Source organism: Scyliorhinus canicula, unplaced genomic scaffold, assembly GCF_902713615.1.
Source record: "Scyliorhinus canicula unplaced genomic scaffold, sScyCan1.1, whole genome shotgun sequence".
Lineage (NCBI taxonomy): Eukaryota > Metazoa > Chordata > Chondrichthyes > Carcharhiniformes > Scyliorhinidae > Scyliorhinus > Scyliorhinus canicula.
The window spans coordinates 203664-220574 of NW_024055974.1; the positions used below are offsets into that span (position 1 = coordinate 203664).

The 16911-nt window shown below is 46.1% G+C and overlaps 1 long non-coding RNA gene across 3 annotated transcripts; it reads right to left on the reverse strand.

Annotated features, from left to right (window-relative positions):
- Positions 1-11160: 11160 nt before the first annotated feature.
- Positions 11161-14868, reverse strand: LOC119961398. Of its 3 annotated transcripts, none has more exons than XR_005459654.1 (3): positions 14827-14868; positions 13561-13780; positions 11161-11493 (listed from the first exon to the last, which is right to left on the reverse strand). It is a non-coding gene; the product is annotated as an uncharacterized LOC119961398 (long non-coding RNA). The 3 variants fall into 3 exon arrangements; XR_005459653.1 differs by having other exon boundaries at positions 13561-13674; positions 14827-14863; XR_005459655.1 differs by lacking the exon at positions 14827-14868 and having other exon boundaries at positions 13561-13674; positions 13778-14082.
- Positions 14869-16911: the final 2043 nt, after the last annotated feature.

Here is a 16911-nt window from a genome sequence, read left to right on the forward strand (position 1 = left end):
CAAATCCACCTAACTTTCCCTTCTTTAGACTGTGGGAGGAAACCTGAGCACCGGGTGGAAACCCACGCAGACACGGGGAGAAAGTGCAAACTCCACACAGTCACCAAGGCCGGAATTGAACCCGGGTCCCTGGGGCTGTAAGGCAGCAGTGCTAATCACTGTGCCACAAGAAGCCTCGCTTCCCTGTTTCGGTGTCATAGAACATAGAACAGTACAGCACAGAACAGGCCCTTCGGCCCTCAATGTTGTGCTGAGCCATGATCACCCTACTCAAACCCACGTATCCACCCTATACCCGTAACCCAACAACCCCCCCCTTAACCATACTTTGTAGGACACTACGGGCAATTTAGCATGGCCAATCCACCTAACCCGCACACCTTTGGACTGTGGGAGGAAACTGGAGCACCCGGAGGAAACCCACGCACACACCGGGAGGACGTGCAGACTCCGCACAGACAGTGACCCAGCCAGGAATCGAACCTGGGACCCTGGAGCTGTGAAGCATTTATGCTAACCACCATGCTACCGTGCTGCCATTGTCAATACCGTGTCAATACAGTATTACTGTTTATGAAGCTCAAGATCGAATTTGTTTTGCCAGCTACTCTTAATATGACCTGTAGATATACAAAATCCCTTTTCACCTCTTTCTCTCTCCTCCCAAAGACATCAATTGGCTTTTAAAACAATCCAACCGTTTTCATGGTCACTTTTCCCAGTGCCGGCCCCACAAATGACCAGATTGATTCAGCTCAATTTCACAACCTGTCTTTGTGTTTTTGTGGGTTCTCTCTCACTCCCTATTTTCTGTTTTCCAATCAGTTTCACAGGGTGTTCGAAGGGGAGGCTTCAAAGTCCAGAAAGTAATATTTATCACATCCTGAATATCATTGGATTTTGAACATGGAAGGAAAAAGCATTGTTCACAGGGAGGAGAAACCGTACACGTTTTGTGTGTGTGGACGAGGATTCAGTCGATCATCAGGCCTCACAAGCCACAAATGCAGTCACACGGAGGAGAAACCGTGGAAATGTGCGGACTGTGGGAAAGGATTCACTTACCCATCCAAGCTGGAAACTCATCGACGCAGTCACACTGGGGAGAGACCATTCACCTGCTCCAAGTGTGGGAAGGGATTTAGTTTTTCAGCCAGCCTGCAGAAACACCAGCAAGTTCACACTAAAGCGAGACCATTCACCTGCTCCAAATGTGGGAAGGGATTCAGTCAGTCATCCGACCTGCTGATTCACCAGCGTCTTCACACTGACGAGAGACCGTTTAGGTGCTCTCACTGCGGGACTGGGTTCAGACGATCATCTCAGCTCACTGAACATCAGCGAATTCACACTGGGGAGAGGCCATTCGCCTGCGCCAAGTGTGGGAAGGGATTCACTCAGTCTTCCAACCTGCAGAAGCACCAGCGAATTCACACTGGGGCGAGGCCGTTTGCCTGCACCCAGTGTGGGAAGAGATTCACTCAGTCATCTGCCCTGCTGAGTCACCAGCGAATACACACTGGGGAGAGACCATTCACCTGCTCCAAATGTGGGAAGGGATTCGCTCAGTCATCCAACATGCTGACACACCAACGAGGCCATAAGTAACCACAGGGATTGGATTTTTCTGTTCCTCACATTCAGGACTGAACCATGTTCATTTGGATCTTTCTGCTGATAACAAACTCCAGCCCATTTACAGGGACTAATATTCTGGCGAAAAGGCAAATTAAGTTGATTTGTGTTAAATATACCGTGTGCTGAAACTTTTTAATATCTCTGACACAAGTTAGCTCCTTTTGAAGTACTCTCGCTCTCCCCTGTCTCTTCCATCCTCACCTCCAACAAGAAGTGTGAGGAGCTTGTGGAGCTTCTTTGTGACTGAGATCGAGTCAATCCGATCAGCTGCCTCTGCTGCTTCCCTCCCTTCCATGAGCTCACCAGACCAAACTGTCTCTAAGTTTCATCCTTTCCCAAGCCCTGAACCCACATCTTGCTCTAGTTTCTCTCCCATCTCCCCTCATGCTCTCTCAGAGCTCACCTTATCCACGAGACCCAGCTCCTGCTCCATCGACCCTATTCCCACTGAGCTACTGATCAGCCAACTATCCTGTGTCCATGGATATTGTCAACATTTCTCTCTCTTCAGGTACTTTGTTATGGGCCAGAGTTTACCTGAGATCACCTGACCTATAACTGTTTATTGATTTTGGTTACAAGAGCTTGCCTATCAGGTGTTATTCAACAGAGTCCTGAGGCGCTTTTAATCAAAAACACAAGCTTCATTCTAAGAAGTTAGTTAACATTTGTATAAACACACACAGTAAGAATTATTATCAATACAAACAAAGACCCCACACAGCTACAGTAATCTATGTATAACTCTTAATGAATTCCCCCTTAACGGTTCCAATTCAATAACGTAAGATCACATAAACCAAAAACCCCGTTGTACAAAATCAGCAGGTAACTATAATCATTACGTTTCTTCCTTGGAATAACTCTTTAAATTAGGTCACTGTCTGTGTGGAGTTTGTACATTCTTCGCGTGTCAGCGTTGATTTCCTCCAGATGCTCTGTTTCCTCCCACAGTCCAAAGATGTTTATTATTAAATTAGCTAGGCTATATAGTCCCCGGGAGGGGTCCAGGGACAGGGTGGGGGGATTGGGTTAGATTGGGTGATCTTTCAGAGGGTCGGTCCAGACTCAATGGGCCAAATGGCCTCCTGCACTGTAGGGATTCTATGAGTCAACATTGGACCCACTCACAAACTGCAGTCTGACTTATTCTTGGAACAGACATTGTGTTTGTTACTCTCAAAGTGAGTGAATCCTTTGCTGTTTCTCCTCTGGGCCCCATCTCCACTATTATTGTCTGATTGTCCCACTGAGACTCTCACTGTTATTATTGGACAATCAGCGAGTCAGCCTGAGCCTGTGGCCGCTCTCTCCATCTGTAACCGTCACAATGTCCCGGTGATTGACGGCAGCTCCGGACCAATAGGAAGAGGAGGGGCGGGACTGGAGGACCGATGGGGAGCTGTTGGTCCTCCAATCAATCGGAGTGAATAAGAGGCGAGGCCAGGCTGTGATTGAAGCATGCGCAGTGTGGGTAATGGCGAAGCAGAAGGGCGTTTTCTTCAGATCCGAAATTGGTAAGAGGCGTCTAACAATATTGAGGGAGCGAGAGATCGCGGGAGTGGGCGGAAACGTTATGTAAAGCTGTTGTGAGGCGCAATACTCGGAAAACAGCTTACTGGACCCAGTTCCGAGCGGAACTGCAGCTCCTCCTGTTTGGCTCGGGTTAACGGCCGCCATCTTTATTGGATGTGCATCAGGGCGCATGCGCGTTTCTCATCTTTGTCGGGCCGATGTTTCAATCAGTGGGAGGGGCTTGTTCCCCATTGTTCAGAATGGAGACAACTTGTCCATCAAACTGGATTAGTCTTTGAGTCCCAATGTCTTATTGATGATGCAAAGCGGTGGCAGAGATGGAAAGAAATGAAACAAATCCTGCTCTCCGGATTTCACGATCTCATTGCACATTCTGTCCCATGTGTCCAAAGCTCTTTTGTTGATTGATTTTGATTTGAAAATGAAATGAATGAAAATCGCTTATTGTCACGAGTAGACTTCCACATTCCGGCGCCTGTCCGGGGAGGCTGGTACGGGAATCGAACCGTGCTGCTGGCCTGCTTGGTCTGCTTTAAAAGCCAGCGATTTAGCTGAGTGAGCTAAACCAGCCACTAATTTATTGTCACATGTACCGAAGTACAGTGAAAAGTATTTTTTCTGCGGTCGAGGAATGTACACAGTACATACATAGTAGACACAAGAATAATCAACAGGGAACATTGACAAATGGTACATCGACAAACAGTGAGTGATTGATTACAAGGGGCCAAACAAAGCAAATACAAAAGAAAGAGCAGCATAGGGCGTCAGGAATAGCGTTCTTACAGGGAACAGATCGGTCCGAGGGGGGAGTTGTTGAGGAATCTTGTAGCTGTGGGGAAGAAGCTGTTCCTATGTCTGGATGTGCGGGTCTTCAGACTTCTGTACCTTTTGCCTGATGGAAGGGTCTGGACGAAGGCAATGCCTGGGTGGGAGGGGTCTCTGATGATGCTGTCTGCCTTCCTGAGGCAGCGTGAGGTGTATACAGAATCAATGTGGGGGTGGCAAGTTTGTGTGATGTGTTGGGCTGAGTTCACCACAGTCTGCAGTTTCTTGTGATCGTTGACTGAGCAGTTGCAGTACCCGGCTGTGATGCAGCCGGACAGGATGCTCTCTATCACACATCTGTAAAAATTTGTGAGAGTCGATGCAGATATGCCAAATTTCTTTAGCTTCCGCAGGAAGTAGAGACGTTGTTGGGCTTTCTTGACTGTTGCATCAACGTGAGTGGACCAGGACAGACTGTTGGTGATGGTGACCCCCAGGAACTTAAAGCTATCGACCATCTCCACCTCAGAGCCTTGATGTAGATGGGAGTGTGTTGTGCTGCGCTTCCTGAAGTTGATGATCAGTTCTTTGGTCTTTCCAACATTTAGGGAGAGGTTGTTTTCGATACACCATGCAACCAAGTGATTTATCTCCCTCCTGTAGTCTGATTTGTTGTTGTTTGAGATGCGGCCCACCACAGGCGTATGATCTGCAAACTTCGATTGAGTTGGAGTTAAATCTTACCACACAGTCATGGGTGTATAGGGAGTACAGTAGAGGACTGATCACACATCCTTGCGGGGCTCCGGTGTTGAGGACTATGGTGGAGGAGGTGCTGTTGCCTATCCTGACAGATTGCGGTCTGTTGGTGAGGAAGTCGAGGCTCCAGCTGCACAGGGAATGGTCAAGTTCAAGATTGCGGACTTTGGTTATTAGTCTTGTTGGGATAATGGTGTTGAAGCTCTGAGGCTTCTTTTACAGGGAATTAGAAGCGGAGGATTTGCACACAGCAAACTAACCAGTAGAAATGTTTATCTTTCCTGAATTTCATTTCTGGACTGACAGTGATGCCTTTGTAAACTTCTTTCACGGGGGCTTAGAAAGCGATTCGCAGACAGGAAACTCACAACCAATCCTCACGTCAAATTCTGACAGCACCATTCGGGTTATCAGGACCTGGAGATTATCGACCTTTGTGTGTAAGCATTGAGTTCAGATCATTATCACTCACTGTGTAAAATTTCTTCCTCCTATCTCCCTTGTAGATCTTGCTCAAAATCTTAAATCTGTGTCCCATAATCCTTTTATACTCTACTGATGGGAACAGATGGGAACAGATGGGAACCTAAGGTCAGAATGAAACCCAAGTTCTTGACACTATGAGGCAACAGTGATAATCACTGTGACACCGTGCAGCTCCGTTACTCTGTCAATGTTACCATTAGACAATAACCTGCCTGTTTTATTCCAATTCTGGTATGTGTTACAGGGGCTGTTTAGCACAGGGCTAAATCGCTGGCTTTGAAAGCAGACCAAGGCAGGCCAGCAGCACGGTTCAATTCCCGTACAAGCCTCCCCGAACAGGCGCTGGAATGTAGCGACTCGGGGCTTTTCACAGTAACTTCATTTGAAACCTACTTGTGACAATAAGCAATTTTCATTCACTGTTATCATTAGACAATAACCTGTCATATTCCAATTCTGGTGTGTGTTACTGTGTCCCTGTTATTATTAGACAATAACTTGCGTGCTATTCCAATTCTGGTGTGTGTTACTCTGTCACTGTTATCATTATAGCAGCACGGTAGCATGGTGGTTAGCATAAATGCTTCACAGCTCCAGGGTCCCAGGTTCGGTTCCCGGCTGGGTCACTGTCTGTGCGGAGTCTGCACGTCCTCCCCGTGTGTGCGTGGGTTTCCTCCGGGTGCTCCGGTTTCCTCCCACAGTCCAAAGATGTGCAGGTTAGGTAGATTGGCCATGCTAAATTGCCCGTAGTGTCCTAAAAAGTAAGGTTAAGTGGGGGTTACGGTTAAGGTTTGGTTACGGGTATGGGGTGGATACGTGGGTTTGAGTAGGGTGATCATTTGCTCGGCACAACATGGAGGGCCGAAGGTCCTGTTCTGTGCTGTACTGTTCTATGTTCTATTAGACAATAAACCTGTCATATTCCAATTCTGGTGTGTGTTACTATGTCCCTGTTATTATTAGACAATAACCTGCCTGCTATTCCAATTCTGGTGTGTGTTACTCTGTCACTGTTATCATTAGACAATAACCTGTCTTATTCCAATTCTGGGGTGTGTTACCATGTCCCTGTTATTATTAGACAATACCTTGCCTGCTCTTCCAATTCTGGTGTGTGTTACTCTGTCACTGTTATCATTTGACAATAATAGGGGGGCAAGATGCAAGGTAGCAATGATATTTTGATGTTTTTGTGTTATAGTGAGTGTCATTGGGAGATGTGTGATAAAATAGGAATGGAAACATCATGACAGAGACACAAATGACACAACTCCAGAGATTTCTGGTATCTGCTGTGCATCTGTAGAGGAACTGAAAATATTCAGTTCCTTCTCGTGGTGCTCGAGTTACACAGTCACACAGGAAATGTACCTGACAGCTCATAAAAAACAACATTTTAATCTTCTCTTTGAGGAACATTGTGATTGAAAACATCAAATGTGAAAACTGCAGGAGTGGAAAATTAAGAATGTCACAACGGACATCATTGGTGTCTCACAGACCCTGGTTCAATTCCGGCCTTGGGTAACTGTGTGGAGTTTTCACTTTCTACTAGTGTCTGCATGGGTTTCCTCCGGGTGCCCCTGTTTCCACCCACAGTCCGAAGATGTGCAGGTTAGGTGGATTGGCCGTGAGCAATTTCCTCCTAATGTCCAAGAATGTGTAGGTTAGATGGGGTTATGGGGATAGGATGAAGGATTAGGCCTGGATAGAGTTCAAATTAAACAGGCCGAATGGCCTCCTGTACTGTAGGGATTCTATGAGTGAACTGTTCAATTCATCCCATTCGCCATAACTCTGCCAATTTACCCTCTACAAGTGTTTATCCAATTATCTTTGAAAGTTACTGTAAATCTGCTTCCAGCAGCCTGTCAGTGTGAATTCCAGATCACATCACATCACTGTGTAAAAACCATTCTCCTCATCACCCCCTTGGGTTCTGTTCTCAAATATCTTAAATCTCGGTGTCCTCTGGTTACAAACCCTCCTGCTCCTGGGGAACAGTTTCTCCCCATCGACACCGTCACAAATCCTTCCTCATTTTAATTTAAACACCTCTGTTAAATCTCCCCTTCACCTTCCCTGATCTCAGAAGGACAATCTGTTTCTGCTGCTCTGAGTCACAAGGACACAAAATGTTAACTCAGTTTCTCTCAATACCGATGCTGCCAGAACTGCTGAGTTTTTCAAATATTTACTGTTTTTCTCCCACTTTATCCTTCTTTAATTGATCAAAAACCCATCATGATTTGAACACCTCTATTAAATAGGGACACACAAAGATTGAGAGAGATATGGAGGAAAGGAGAGAGACAGACAGAGGTTTTAAAAAACAGAAAGATGAGGTGGCGAGAGATAAAAGCTGAGAAATAGAGGAAACAAGTAACACAGAAAGAATGATATACAATATAAGGGAGCAGGTTATCAGTTCCCAGCTACAGAGAGCAGAGGGAACTCAGTGACTGATCCACAGACACAGCCGGTTCTGTCCGGGAATGGAGACTCTGAACAGAAATAACCGGCTCATTTGTAAATGTCACCACAATGTGATCTACGTGACTCTGCCCTCATTCTGTGGACAGATATAGGCCGCACTGACAGATGTTCTCACCAGATTGTGGTCCCTGGATTTATTTTCTGCTCAGAAGTGAGATGTGCGGTTTGGAACCGGCAGCAGAGAAACAGGAAGTTGTGTTTCCTGAGAATGAAACAGCAGGCGTCAGTTTCATGTTATCACCGTGAACAGTCTTCCTGCCTGTGAGGGTGAACTCACTCTGACAGCATCAAGGACACCCACACAGATTGCTGCCGGTCTCAGCATTACATTCACCTCACTTCCCATTTTAAACATCAAAATATGAGGTTATTTGGGTTTTCAAGACATTCGTTGAATTGGAAGATGGACTGAGGGTTGTCACTGGGAGAATTGAGGGGACATTATAGAAAAATTGAATTTTCCTTAAAGACGGTTATTAGAAAATAGGAGACTTAAAGTTAGTCAGCTTTTTCTAAGGGTGGAAGTGTCAATTATAAGGGGGCACACTTTCAACGTGAGGGGGGAAAAGTTTAAGGGAGATGTGTGGGGTAAGTGTTTCATGCGGGGGGGGGGGGGGGGGGGGGGTGGTGCCTGGAACGCACTGCCAGAGGATGTGGTGGAAGCAGGCACATTAGCAACAGTTAAAAGGCATCTGGATGGGTACATGAATAGGGAGGAAACAGAGGGATACACACCGAGTCAGCACAGAAGTTTTTTTTTTGTAGTTAGAGCATCGTGATCGGCACAGTCTTGGAGAGTCGAAGGGCCTGTTCCTGTGCTGAACTTTTCTTTGCACTTTATTCAGGTCCCCTCCCCGCCTCTCTGCTCAAAAGAAAACAACCCGATCTTATCCAGCGTCTTTTCACAGTTAAAATGCTCCATTCCAAGTAGCATCCTGGTGAATCTTCTTCACCCTCTCTCGTGCAATAACCTCCTTCCTATAGTGCGGTGAACAGAACTGAATACAGTACTCCAGCTGCGGCTGAACCAAAATCCTCTGCAGCTCCAACATTACCTCCCTGCTCTTATAGTTTATTCCACGACTGATAAAGGCAGGTGTCCCGTCTGCCTTCTTAACTACCCTATTCACTTGTCCTGCCGCCGTCAGGGGTCTATGGGCAAACACCAAAGATCCTACAAGATGTCTACCCTAAGATGTCTACCAAATTATGAGGGGCATGGACAGAGTGGATCATCAGAAGCTTTTGCCCAGGGTGGAAGAGAAGGCTGAAGGGTGACCTGACGGAAGTCTTTAAAATGGTTAAAATGTTCAATAATCCAATAGGGATTTCAGTAGAAACCTCTTTACCCAGCGAGTGGTGAGAATGTGGAGCTCACTACCACAGCGAGTGGTTGAGGTGAACAGCATGAATCCATTGAACGTAAAGCTAGATACATACACGAGGGAGAAAGGAATAGAAGAAGATGCTGATGGGGGAGATGTAGATGGGTGGTGGAGGCTCATGTGGAGCATAAATACTGACACAGACCAATTGCTCCGACTGGCCTGGCCCTGTGCTGTAGACTCAATGGAACAGAGACAAATGTATTTATTTTAGATCTACCAGTAGTAGATGCAGAGTCCATCAAATAAATTAAAGCCAAAGGGCTGCACGGTGGCCCAGTGGTTAGCACTGCTGCCTCGCGACGCCGAGTTCGATCCTGGTCACTGTCCGTGTGGAGTTTGCACATTCTCCCTATCTGTGAATGTGTTTCATCCCCACAGCCCAAAGATGTGCTGGGTAGGTGGATTGGCCACGCAAAATTTCCCGTTAATTAGAAAAAAAAGAAGAATTGGGTACTCTAAATTGTAATTTATTTTCAAATTCAGGCCAGACTGAAGGGTCATGGTGTTGTGATCTCACTTAAAGATGTGGAGCAGTCACAGCATCTGGGTTACAATGAACATTCATCTTCTGGAAGCCCTTGTGTGGCCGGTGACAATGTGCGGCTGTGAAAGCTGCAGCATCAAGAAGCCGGACGAGGCTCCAATAAAAGTGTTTGAAATGAAAGGACTCAGACGGATATTCCGTGTGTCACGGACGGCAAAGTGGATGAATGAGCGGGTTCTGGAGAAAGCTGGTGTTCAGAGGAACCTGTTTGAGGCAGTGATATCGAGGAAGCTCACGCATTTTGGACATGTGTTGTGAATAGGAAGGGAGCGTTTGGACAAAGGTAATGCCAGGCACCTGGAAACTGTGTACAAGGAAGGCCCAAGATGGCCTGGGTGGATAGTATCGGAATGTGGACTGGCCTCTCGATGGGACAGGCAGTGAGAGCAGCGGAGAAATCAGTGAGAAAGATTGTCTAAAGAGCAGCCAACACTCGGAATGAGGACGGATGAAAGACAAGACAGGACATCTGTAGTGGTGGAAAAAAGACTATTTACTAAACAGGATAAAATTAATGTACCATATCTGCCTTTGCAGATCATTGCAGTGGAAATGTGCCCTCGCTCGAAGAGAATCAGTCCCCTGGAATGAAACTTGGCAGACCGGCCAGTCCAGAGGGAAACACTCCGACCTCCCACATCACCAACTGTCAGAGTGAACATGGTTCAGTCCTGGATGTGATTCACTGCAGCAAAAACAGCAGAATCCAACCCCTGTAACTTGTGAACCTGCTGGTGTCTCAGCAGGTGGGATGACTGAGTGAATCCCTTCCCACAGTTAGAACAGGTAAATGATCTCTCCCCGTTGTGAACTCACTGGTGTGTGAGTAGGCTGGATGAATCTCAGAATCCTTTACCATACACAGGTCACAGTAAATGGTCTCTCCCCAGAGTGAACTCCCCTGTGAGTCAGCAGGTTGGATGAAGCTCTGATTCCTTTCCCAGACATGGAGCAGGTGAATGGAATGTCCCCGGTGTGAACTCGCTGGTGTGACAGCTGGTTGGATGAATCTCAGAATCCTTTCCCAGACATGGAGCAGTAAATGGCTTCTCCCCGATGTGAACTTTCTGGTGTGTTCGCAGGTCTGATGCATCTCCGAATGCTTTCCTACACACTGAACAGGTAAACGGCTTGTCCCCAGTGTGAACTCGCTGGTGAGTCAACAGGCTGTATGAATCTCTGAATCCTTTCCCACACATGGAGCATGTGAATGGCTTCTCTCCAGTATGAACTCGCCGGTGTCTCAACAAGTCAGATGAAGTAGTAAATCCCTCCCTACACACGGAGCAGATAAACGGCTTCTCCCCGGTGTGAACTAGCTGGTGCCTCAGCAGGCAGAATGAATCTCGGAATCCTTTCCCACAATTGGAGCAGGTGAATGGTCTCTCCCCAGAGTGAACTCGCTGGTGTCTCAACAAGTCAGATGAATTAGTAAATCTCTTCCCACACACTGAGCAAGTAAACGGCTTCTCTCCGGTGTGAACGCGCTGGTGTGCCAGCAGGCAGGATGAATCTCTGAATCCTTTCCCACACTTGGAGCAGGTGAATGGTCTCTCCCCGGTGTGAACTTGCTGGTGTGTCCGCAGGTTGGACGAAGATCTAAATCTCTTCCCACAGTTGGAGCAGGTGAACGGTCTCTCCCCGGTGTGACTGCGTCGATGTGTTTCCAGCGCAGATGGGAAAGTGAATTCCTTCCCACAATCCCCACATTTCCACGGTTTCCCCATGGTGCGGGTGTCTGTGACTTGATGCTTTTCCAGTCACACTGATGGTAAAATAGCCGATGGTTTTCCCGTCCTAATGAATCGAGTGACTGTCAGATCTCGATGTGAAGTTTGGTTTGAGATTTCTTGCTGCAAATCGTCCCCTTTGAATATCCTGTGAAAGGAGTTTACAAATGTCATTACAGTCAGTACAGCTCAGAAATTCAGAACAGACAATTCTAGTTGCTGTGGAACATGCTTTCCCCTCTCGTTCCCCAAAAGCTGTAAATTTCCTTTTAAAAAAAAATATTATTGGAATTTTGCATTTAATATCAAAACATTGCAGAATATAAAAACAATAATAGTAACCAAACCGATAACAACGACAATACAGGTATCACATGCTGCTGCCGTGTCTGTGACAGTCATCCCAGTGCTATCAATCCCTCCCTCTGTTACATTGTGTATTAAACAGTTTTTTTTAAAAAAGATGTTCTTATTGGGACTTTTAATGTTTGATCATAAGAATTATACACAACTTGACATCGGTATTTACCGTTATTGCCAGGATTGTTTGCGTTATTTACCATTACTTTCATTTAGCTGGTGGTGGGGGACACGGGTGGAGGGGGGGTCTTATTTCCCCCCCCCCCCCTTGAGTTTTGGTCGGTGGTTTGGATGGTCCATCTCCCCGGTGCACACACTCTACCTCCCTCCCTCCATTCTCACTCTGCTCCCTCCCTCCATTCTCACTCTGCTCCCTCCCTCCATTCTCACTCTGCTCCCTCCCTCCATTCTCACTCTGCTCCCTCCCTCCATTCTCACTCCGCTCCCTCCCTCCATTCTCACTCTGCTCCCTCCCTCCATTCTCACTCTACCTCCCTCCATTCTCACTCTGCTCCCTCCCTCCATTCTCACTCTGCTCCCTCCCTCCATTCTCACTCTGCTCCCTCCCTCCATTCTCACTCTGCTCCCTCCCTCCATTCTCACTCTGCTCTATCTAATATACACCCTCCCTATCCTTCTGAAGGTGCTAAGTCACGCTGATCGACAGATTAATACTCAGTTTCCTGTTCTCAACCAAGTGATAACATCCGAAGAAATAGGAGCAGGAGTAGGCCATTCAGCCCATCAAAGCTCTTCTTCTATTTAACAAGATCATGGCTGATCGGATTGTGACCCTAAATTTCATTTTCTTCCTGTCACCATAACCCTCGACTCCCTTTTCTATCAAAACTCTAACTGGGCCTTGTATATATTTAACGATGCAGCCTCCACTGCTCTCTGGGGAAGAGAATTGCAAAGACTAACCCCCCTCTGAGGGAAGACATTAATCATCATCTCCATCAGAAATGTGACCCTTTATTTTGACAATCTGCCCATTAGCTCCTGAATCCCCCATGAGGGGAAACATCCTCTCTTCAGCTCCCATATCATGTTACCTCAGAATCTTATGTTTCAATATGATCACCTCTAAACTCCAATGAGTCCAGACGCTTTCCTCACAACTCAACACATTCATCCCAGGAATTAGCCCGGTGATCCTTCTCTGAACTGCTCCCAATGCAAGAATCATCCTCCTCAGTTAAGGAGATTGAAAGTGTGCACCGTACTCCCGATGCTATGATCTGAGAGCCATTACAGAGACACGGCTGCAGGATTCCATCACTTTTGAGAAGGGCAGGCTGGTACCTGAATATTCAAGATTCCATCACTTTTCAGAATGGAGTTGCCATTCAGCCCCTCAAGCCTGCTCCACAATTTAATAAGGTCATGGCTGGTCCGATAGTAATCTCAAATCTTCAATTACAGAGAATAAATATGGAGCAGAATTTGATGGTTAATATCAGCTGATGAGCAGAAGAAAAATGATCTTTGATGCAAGAAAAACAATTCCTGACCTCGGGAAGATAAAGATGGCAAATCAGCAGCACAAAGCCAAGGGATGGGCAGCAGTGAACTTCATTCAGACACATTGGAAGAAATAACAGTAAAATACCAAAACTGGTTAAAATAAATCCACTATTAGAGGCAGAAGACATGAGACAATGGCAGAGAGGTGATGACGGATGGCAGAGAGGTAATGAGGGAGGGCAGAGTTGAAACAGAGCAATGGGTGAACATGGATTCAGATCCACAGTGAAGGAGCCAAACCTGCCCCAGAGCCCGGGAACCAGAGCACAGATAACAAAGCACAACACTAAAAACTCTAAATTATAGATGGATGCTCAATAATACTCACCTCTGGAACTATTTCAGTTTTCAAATTTGAAACCTTCTGCTGGAATTGCAGCTTGAAATAATTCAGCAGCACTCAAATCAGAGAAAAATTGCAGTCTTCAAATGTTCTAACTCACTGTGAAAGGTGATTACAAGAGTCATGTGTCAATAGTGGTTTAAATCAAGAGATAAACATTTTTCTTGATTTGAGATTGCTGTGTAAATACTCTCCTTCTGACCTCCTGTAAAATAAGTTTGCAAAATCCATCAGTCAGTTCAGGATGCCAATTTATAACATTCCCTCCTTCTGTTTCCTGGTATAGAATTACTTAAAATGAGATATACTTAATTGGAAGTAGTTCAGACAAAGTTCACCGAGCTGATTCCTGGCTAGAAGGGAGTTGGTTTCAAGAGGAAATGTTGGGCAAGGTGGCGAGCACTATTGCTTCACAGCGCCAGGGTCCCATGTTTAATTCCCGGCTTGGGCCACTGTCTGTGCGGAGTCTGCACGTTCTCCCCATGTCTGCGTGGGTTTCCTACGGGTGCTCCGGTTTCCTGAAAAACGTGCTTGTTAAATGAATTGGATATTCTGAATTCTCCCTCATGTCCCCGAACAGGCGCTAGAATGTGGCTACAAGGAGATTTGCACAGTAACTTCATTGTGGTGTGAATGTACGCCTACTTGTGACAATAAATTTTAAAAATTATTATTGTATGCCCTGCAGCACCTTTCCGCATCTAAAGAGGGTGGCTGTAAACCAGACCTTTCAATCAATGAGTCATACATTTTCTCTCCTGGCCCCTGGAACCCCGGCACAGTGGCAGAGTGTTTTGCACTGCTGTCTCACAGCACCAGCGATCCGGGTTCAATTCTGGCCTTGGGTGACTGTGTGGTGTTTACACATTCTCCCCGTTTTTGCGTGGGCTTCCTCCAGCTGCTCTGGTTTCCTTGCACAGGTCAGGTGGGAATAGGGTGAAGAGTGGGCCGAGGTAGGCTGCTCTTTCGAAGGGTCGGTGCAGACTTGATGGCCCGAATGTCCTCATTCTACGCTCCAGGGATTCTGTGATCAAGGCTGTCAGGATGGCCGCGCATGCGCTCTGCTCCCCGCTGAACGAAGATGGCGGCAATGGAACTGGGCCTGATCCGGATAAAAGCCCCGCAGCTGCAAACTCGGGACCTGAAGGGTTTTATTTCGGCCGTGGGCCTTCACCGGGCGTTTATGAAGCTTCCTCTCCCTCCCCACCCCCGACTCCTGGCTCCATTCCTCCCGCCGCCTCGCCGACTCACCCGCCCAAACAACCGCTTCCGCACTCGCAGAGCTCCGGGCAAAATGGCACTGCGCATGCACCAGATAGAGCTCTACGCCTGCGTACTGCGCTCATGCGGAGTGAATAGAGCACATTCACATCAAGGGGATTGCTGGGTAATATCCGCACCATTGCAACATCACAGTTAATACAATATAACTTTGTTACCATTTGAGATAAATTAATCTAAAAATGTCATACATTTTGAATTGGTGATCTGCTATGCTCCATTTGTCAAAGTTCTCCTGTGCGACCATGCAGTTTTTAAAGCTTTTTTACTATTTCCTCTCTCATCCCTCCTCCGACGTTGCTGACTCTGACTGGGTTCAATCGCAGTCATTGGTTCCTCTTTTTCCTTCTCCATCTCTGATTCTGAATACTCACTGTTTTACAAAATCATACTGCACAAGTAAAAGTCATTCGGCCCATTATACCTCGACTGGCTCTTTGGAAGATCTATCCAATTAATCCCACAGCCCTGCTGGCAGAGTCAGAGCAATGTATACCTGCTGTAGTAATCCGAGTGATTAATGGAAATAGTTTTCCAGTTGGATAGTTCACAGTCACATTCACTCCTGTGGAAAAATTGATTGTCCAATTTATTATCCAATTAAGTGTTCACCATTAGTTATGCACACAGAGCACCTGATTGAATTAATTCAACAATTGACAGACCACACAAACCACAGTGACATTATTAACAATAGTTCAAGTTAAGGGAGAATCCTGGTGTGATAGAGTAGATGAAATATGGGGTTACAAAATAAAGGCATTAATATCCTGCAATTTCACAATTCTCACTTGGCTGGAATGTTGCAGTATGAAAGGCCCTTTCATACTCCTATCAGAGGGAAGAGGCCGAGTCCAATAGACCTACCAAAGCCACACCACTGTTAGACTGCCTGAGGTTTGTGAATAAATCTGGGTATTATGATGATCAGTATGGTTGTTGTGTATTTGATTCCCAATAACAGATGTAGTATCCTCATTAAATACCCATGACAGTATTTAGCCCAGAAATCTCAGGACATCATCATAATCACTGTCATTGAAATCGTTCCTGATAAAAATTACCAACTATTCTGAAAGCTCCATTTGCTGAAAACATACTTTTCTAGCAGAAAAACCACACAGCGTCTGCACAGCCAAAAGGAAATCACTCACGCTGCAATTCAAACTCTGAATGATTTGGGATGTTGCTGGTAAGTGCCCAGGACAAATTGTTATTTGTAAGGTGAAGGTACATCAGCAGCAGGAGTTAGTGAAGAGGGTGATGCTAATAAACAGGCAGGCTGACACACCAGGAAATCTGCTCCAGAGGGGATTCATGGGATCCACCCAAAAGTCAAAACACAATCATTGGCTCCGGTATGACAGACTTCAGTTGAAGCTGATTTTAAAACTTGTCAGGACGCGGACCCTGATGTGATGGTGCAGAGGTGGTACACCATCGCAAAGATGTTCCCTCAGTCCTCACAGCAAGTAAGGTCTCACCCATCCTACATGATGAGGTTTTCTATCACAACGTAGCTCTAATTTGACATGCATTACATCTTGATGTCTTGCAAAAGAATTAATTTTGTTTCGGGATCAGATTGGGGAGTGTTGCTCCTTCATGTCCTCCATATGTTCATAATTACTACTGGTGGCTGAGGAACCCCCAGGATATTCGTCAACACCTGAACCTGTGTCCAAACTCATCCCACCATGCGACAGGAAGACTAATTGGGAAGTTCCACATGATGATCTGGATAAATTTGGAGGAACAAGTCTTTTATTCACAAATGAGGGAAGGAAGCACAGTATCTGTGTTACCATGGAGATAAATGTGTCAGGTACAAAATGAAAATAAATGAATAAATACTGTGCTTGATTTTTTCTCAACTGGAACTCGATGTGGATGGTCGCCGTGCTTATGGACTGTGTCCAGGCTGAAAATTGGTTCTTGACGTATGATCCCCACCCCCTGCCCCACCCACTCCAGCCAGGTGATATTAACATTGAAATGGGAAAGCCAAAGAGTATCAGGGAAGATGCTACTCCAGAACTTTCTCTATGATAGTTC